This window comes from Girardinichthys multiradiatus, chromosome 10 (genome assembly GCF_021462225.1).
Source record: "Girardinichthys multiradiatus isolate DD_20200921_A chromosome 10, DD_fGirMul_XY1, whole genome shotgun sequence".
Classification (NCBI taxonomy): domain Eukaryota; kingdom Metazoa; phylum Chordata; class Actinopteri; order Cyprinodontiformes; family Goodeidae; genus Girardinichthys; species Girardinichthys multiradiatus.
In genome coordinates, this window is record NC_061803.1 from 18,204,958 (window position 1) to 18,212,175 (window position 7,218).

Below are 7,218 nucleotides of genomic sequence, written 5' to 3' on the forward strand. Positions count from 1 at the left end.
TACTGGTTTCAGATCATTAGCCGAATGTTAATATCAGAACAAGACCTTTAAACAGAAAAAGCTATCCAAAACAACCTGGCCCTGTGTGAAAAAGTAATTACCCCTTCAACATATTTACCACCAGAAACAATTCCCATCAAGCATTGGTGTCCGGCAATGAATCTTTTACATTGATGTAGAGGGATCTTGGGCCACTCTTCATTGAAGAATTGACTAATAATATCTATATTGGACACTTTTTGAGCTTTAACATTTGTTTCGGGTCCTATCGCAGCATCTCAGCCAGTTTTGCGTTCTTTTGACTAGACCCCCAAAACCTTCATTTAGTTTTTCTTTTATTGCAACATTCAGAGGTGGACTTGCTAGTGTGCTCATTGTTCTGCTGTATAACCCAAGGTCACAAAGTGATGGCTTGGACATCCTCCCTCAGGATTTTGAATTAGAAGGACAACTTTTCAACATTTAAAAGTCCTTCAAGTCCTGGAGAAGCAAGAGGCCTGGCTATCACACTGCCACCACCATGTTTACTGTGGTTATGTTTATTTTCTGAAATGCTGCATTAGCTTTATGCCAGGTGTGATGGGACAAACATCTTCCAAACAATTCCACTTTTGTCTCATTCGTGTGCAGAATATTTTCTGAAAATCTTTGGGGGATCATGTGTTTAGGAAACATTACTGGAGTTTTTGTCCAACAAAGATTTTCCCCAAGGAACTCTACTACGGATGTCATTTCAGTCAAGTCTCTGTAAGGAATGCAGTGCTTTAGATGCTGTTCTGGGTTCTTGATGCACTATAGGAATATAAGTCTGCCACTGTTCACCACTGTTTCACACTTTATCTCAGTTTGTAGATAATGGCTGTCACTGTGGTTCATTGGAGTCGCAAAGCCTTACAAATTTCTGACAGATGTCAGTAACTTTGTTTCTCACAAAACGATCTGAATAATCACAGTAATTTTTTTGATTTATCAAAGGAGAGTAATTATATTTTCATGTGTTTTACAGCTTAAGTGTTTGATAGACCAATAACTGATCTGAGCTGATCATGGTAAATATTTTCCAAAACCGATCTCTGATCGATGAGGCACGTAAAAAAAATTTGTGTTAAAGGTAGAAGTGAAAACCAAAAAAAAAGAAGAATTGTACTTGGTATAACGATCTATTTTATCAACTGAGTTATGCTTCTGGCTGTAAACCTGCATCAAATTAAAAATATGCAAAAACTGCCACACATTCAATGTGAGCATTTCTGTTTATAAGGGTTTGTGAATGCATCAGCTCTGATTCTGTGAATGAAAGACCTGTTAACACACCAAGGTGTTTCAGAGGCCCATAAACAAACAGTCAGAGAGTTGTATCTCATTATGAGCCATAAAGAAACACTGGTAGCTTTTACAGGGAGTGAGGGTGTGGGTAACCAGAGAGGTGCATTTCTGACATCCAGGCAGACCCCACAACTACTAGCAGCCCAAACCTCCCACACAGCTCTGGGTCACATTCAACCACACAGACCCCCCACTTCCATAACCACACTGCAACACTGAACAGTAAACAGGAAAACAAAACCATTTTGCCAGAACTTTTTGTGAAAAACGTCAGAGCCAGAGATTCAGCCCCAGCCATTTACTTCATCACACACAAATATTTAAGGAGCTTTTTCACGCTTTTATAAGACGCTTAAACAATGAACGTTAATATGTCATGAGGCCAGAAGAGATGCAACTTGACAGTTCATGTCAGCTGCTAAAAATGTTTGCAGTGTAAAACATTTTTTGTAATTAATTTGAAACCATACATTTTGCAATTTTAAACTTAAAAGGGGAAATATCATGCAAAATCCACTTTTTTAGCCCTTAAATACATTTTGTTGTGAACTTCGAGTCTGTAGGAGTGCAGAAAAGTTGAATTTAGTCTCTTCATGTGCTGCTGTAGAAGTCGATCTGTTCTAATCAGCAGGTCAGATAGTGAAAACCAATTTATATTTCCTGTACTTTGCATGTATTTTTGAAGCATTCCTTTTGAATTTAGAAAAACTCAAATTCAATTGTATCATTAAACTGGGATAAAACATATATATAGTAAATTTTATATATTTTGATGTGTTATTCCTTAGAAATCCTTAAAAATTTGTATCCATTAAAAACGTCAGGTACAAAAAATATCTATTGGCAGGAAAAGCCTGATTGGTGTGTGATGTCTACTACTGAAGCAAAAACTTGATGGAGATTTGCTACACTAATTTGCTACACTAATTTCCTTATGTTTTTCCCTGCTCAAGTTTTGAATCATGCTTTTGTTTATTATTTTTCTGGTCATGTTTTAGTCTTGTTCATGTTTTGTCAAGTTTTGTTTGTATATTAGAGTCTCTGTTTTTGCCGCAGCCACGTTTTGTTCTGTCTGTCAATTAAGTTTATTCGGTTCACCTGCACCATGTTAATCAGTTTTGTTTTCCACCTGTACCATGCTCCATTTATACACACCTGTTCAGTTAGTCGTGGCGGAAACATTTCTCATGTCTTGTTCTAAAACCAAGTCTTGTCTTTTTGATCATGCCATGCCTGTCTTGCCTGCCCGTTTGTTTTGTTCCTGCCTCCTACTGAGTGTGAGTTTTTGTAATTAAACCTTTTTTCACTTACCATCACGATGCCGGCTCGTCTGCATTCTGGGGTCCAATATCTCACAAGCCATAACACTAATATATTTTATTCTAAAAGTCAAATACAAGCAGCACAGTAAGGAAAAGTCAAATATGACCAGAATCTTAATATTCCAATGAAGTTTTCAACGAGTTGAAAACAACCTAAAAAAATCTAATATGAAAATGAAACAGGAAAAAATACATTAAAATAATAACAGTAATCCACTACAAACTATATAAATCTCCATTACCTTTAAGCAGTTCTACAAGGAGAGCTTCTAGCTAATTCCTAGTTACACTTTACTCCATTTGGTGGTGACAATTGATTTTTTTACTGGTTTTACCAGCTGTTTGTAAACTCAGAACAAGAACCATACTAAAACACATTAAGACCACATGTTAACCCATGTAGTAGCGAACCAAAGGAAAATGAGTTTCAAACGAAGGAATAGGAATAAACACAACTGACTTTCTGCTTAGCAACATGTTCCAGTCTAGGTCAGCCTCTGGAAGCTACTAATGTCAAAGTGATTTAACACAGGGGGACAGTCTGCCAACAAAGCACAGGATAATACAAAATGTGTGAAGACATATTCACCTCAAAAGAAATAAAAACAAACTTACTTCAATGTTTAAAGGAAACGTTGTTCTTTAATCATGTTTTTCCAACATTTTGATGTCTGCCAAGACAACATTTGTATTGTAGTCACTCAGACTTTAAAACATGACGGTTACAGTGTTTGCTGCGGATTCCTGCGAGGATGCAAGCTAATCCAAGTTTAATATTAAACCATTTGTGCCTCGCTAGTAAAGTCTTACTTTTTTTTTTTATGTAAATCCTCTATCAAAGCTAGGGATTTAGTGCATATATCATCTGGTATATACCAGGTTTTAAAATTCTTAGAAAGCTTAACTTTAAGTGTACAAAAACAGACAAAACTAAATGTTTTTGAAAGAAAGAAAAATATAACCCAAACCCTTGGATAGAAAAAAACAAACACTAAAACCACAAACTATAAAAGGAGTTGCTTTCTTTTTATTGTTATCCTTTTACAACGTAACCTCTTATATTATACCATATATTTATTGTTTTAAATATTTTAATAAGCTATCTGTGTCCCTTAATGTTTTGCTACATTTCCATAAACATTGTCACAATTTCCTTTTAATATTAATATTATGAGGCCATATCTCCCACCACCAGTTCTAGTGTCCCAAACCTTTATGCTATATTGTCCCAAAAACAATATCCATCCCGGCTGGTGGGCATTAATCATATTACTTGTACTGAAAATATTTTCCAACAGCTTTTTTTGTGACAATTTAATTGTCTGCAAAACATTCAGAAATATCGGGTTTATCAGCTGTTGAGTGAAAATATTCTAAATTAGCTAAAGTAAAAAAACGGAAATACATCATTCTGTGTGTAATGAATTCAGAAAACGTCAGTTTGAATGGTAGAAGCGCATTACTGAAATAAATCCGCTATCTGTTTTTATTCAAATTTCAGATGCACCAGTGCAAGCTCTGTAACTCTGTAAATAATGCCATTAGTTTTGGCATGCGACTAAACATTTTATTAACATACACAATTGTAAACATGAAATAATACCAACGTTGAGGCAACAAAATAAGCTAATTTCATCTTCCTGTCAGTCATAATAAGGAAGAAGTATCAATTCTGTACATGGCCAGGTCAAAACATGTGTTAATACTAATTAGGGAACTAAACTTTCATCAATCGAACTGGTATGTTTGACATGAGAAAAACGTTTGTTAGACAGACTTTATTTTGTGTTTCTATACAAATACCAGCAGCTCTGCCAGAAAGTACACCAACATTAAAAAAGCGCCCTACCTTAATGAAGCTGTGTAGTATTTCTGCTAATTAAATCCTCTCTGACTGATGAAACTACTTGAAAAGCTGCTTTGTGGCCCGCGGCGGATGTGACAGCGACATAGGCGGAATTTAAACAAATATTACTATCCTGCTGGGAAAGGTGTATTAAGATGCCGCTTTAATTTTTTATATATTTTTTACATCAACCGGGCAGTTGATGCGCAAAAGAGAATTGCACGCCTGAGCTGCGTCTGTGAAGCGTAATTTACTTCCGTATGCACATCACTCCAAAAGAACGACATAAAACCTTTTAATTAGGACACCCTATGACACTGCATGTTTTTCTAACTTATTTAGACATATTAATATTTAAGTTTTAATCATGATGCTGAAAATTAAAAGTAACGTAAATGGAAACAGAAGAGAATACATACAAAGGGAAAGCATTCCCTCTGTAATATAAGAAAAGATACAATTTCTGGTGATTAATGAATTAGAATACCCACACTAAAACTGCACACAGCCATGCCACATAAGACATAGTTTTTGTTTGTTTTTCATTCACAAAATTGACAAAACACTATTAATTAACATAAGTGAATATATTACGTAAATATGCCAGATTTAGCAACAGAGATCATCTACAGTCCCTGGCAGGTTGCTGGTATAGAACAGAATTAAAACATTAAATCACATGATGCACATGGTTAGAACATACTTACTTAGCAATTTGCAGGACATTTGCCACATTTAAACCTCAAACATTTAGCTTCATGTGCTCCTGACTATTGAAGAGAGGGTCGTCTGAGGCCTTCAGAAAGAAGGTTGTAGCTTATGCATCTGGTAAACAATCTCAAAAGAATGTGAAATCAGCCATTCCACTTTATGAAAAATAGACCACAAGATGCTAAACGAAATCCCTACAAACACAAGATTTTCAGCACGGGATTTACAGCAAGCTGTTGCTACTGTTGATATGAAGGTGCATGTCTGTACAATCAGAAAGAGGGTGCACAAGTTTAACTCTCATGGGAAATGTGAAATGAGGAAGCGTTTGCTAAAACCTGGAGGCCAGAACAAAGTTTGTCAGAGACAATGGAGGCACAGATCAGGACTCCTGGAATAATGTTCCCTGGACAGATGAGTCTAAAACTGAATTAGTTATACACCAGAACAGAGAACAAGTTTGGCATAAACCAAACCAAACATTCTTGGAAAGAACCTCACAGCAACTGTGAAGCTTGGAGCTAGAAGTGTCATGGTTTAGGGATGCATTCTTACAGTAGGACCTGCAAGAAGGTACATCTGCAACAAGGGGCTTATCCAGATTGAGAGAAGGCCTAACTTAAGTAAAACTAAACGCGTGGTTGGATGAGCATGTCACCATTAGTATCTATATGCTTTAAATAATTAGCTATTTTCTACATATAACTATACACATGCATAATACAAACTGACACCATTTAAAATATAATTCTGAAACACCAACTTCCTCACTGAAGAACGCATTACCTTCATTCTTTTCATCCCACCTTGCAACTGCTGAAAGCAAGGAAAAATAGGGAAAACTGAAATTGTTATATGGATTTATTTCCGGACTTTGACAGGGCCATCCTAACATGAGAATATGCTTTGATCTAAACTTTCCATTGTTGTTCTGGCTCCATGTTTAGATTCTTTGTATTGATGGTATGTTCAATGTGATGTGCAGTGTTAGTTTTCTACCAATAATATTGTGTTGCATGCAGGCCTAGCAGTTATATTTTGGTCTCATTTGACCGGAGTGTCATTTTCCAGAGGATTAAAATTGGTTGTTGCACTTCTGTCACTGAGGGTTCTTATAGATCGAAAATCCCATGAAGTGTTCTGTTGATATACTATGTGTTATTTTGGGGAAATATTTAGATGTTTTCAAAGAATCTTTGGTTTCAGTTGCTGGGATAGTCAACATCTATAGCACCCTGCACGTTTATCGATACCACCAGCAGAAATCCAACCTTTAATAGGAGACACTTACTAAAGTGGGAAGAAAATCCTACGTTAGGAAATAATTAATACAAAATCACTGATTTCCTCAACTATTTGCACCCCTGCTATTAATACTTTGCACAACCCCCTTTGCCAATAGGACAGTACTTTGTCTACTTCTTCAACATGTCTGAAGGGTCTTTTCCTTTTTGCACAACCTCTTTGGATGATCCAGAATCCTGGGTTCTTTCTCTCCACAGGTCTGCAGACTGAAAAGGCCACAGAGATTGGTTCTGTATCTGGTGAATCATTTGTGTGTTGATCTGGCCAGAAGGTGTGGATAATTATCCTGCTGAAACACTCAATTACTAATTTTCATTTGTTTGGCAGACACCACCTGATTTCTATATCTATTTGAATGGGATGCTGTCTAAAACATTGCTGAAGCCATGCACTCTGTTGAATTTCCCAGGGCCTTTGACAGAGAAACAGGCCCACAGCATCACAGATCCTTCAGTGTACCTAACAGTTAGCATGAGGCACTTTTCTGCATATTTATGATTTGTTTAATGCCAGACCTACCTACGCGGAGTGTTAGTTGCTAAACATTTACCATTACAGATGTAATGGTAGGATAGGAAAGACCTTTTCCAGGCTTTTCTTGAATTTCTTAGGTTGTGGTGTGATGTATTCGTTTTTGAGGACTTTTAACATACTTCCTGTTGTCAAAAGGGTTCCGTTTAAGTAAGTTATTTATTCTACAGCTCTGGA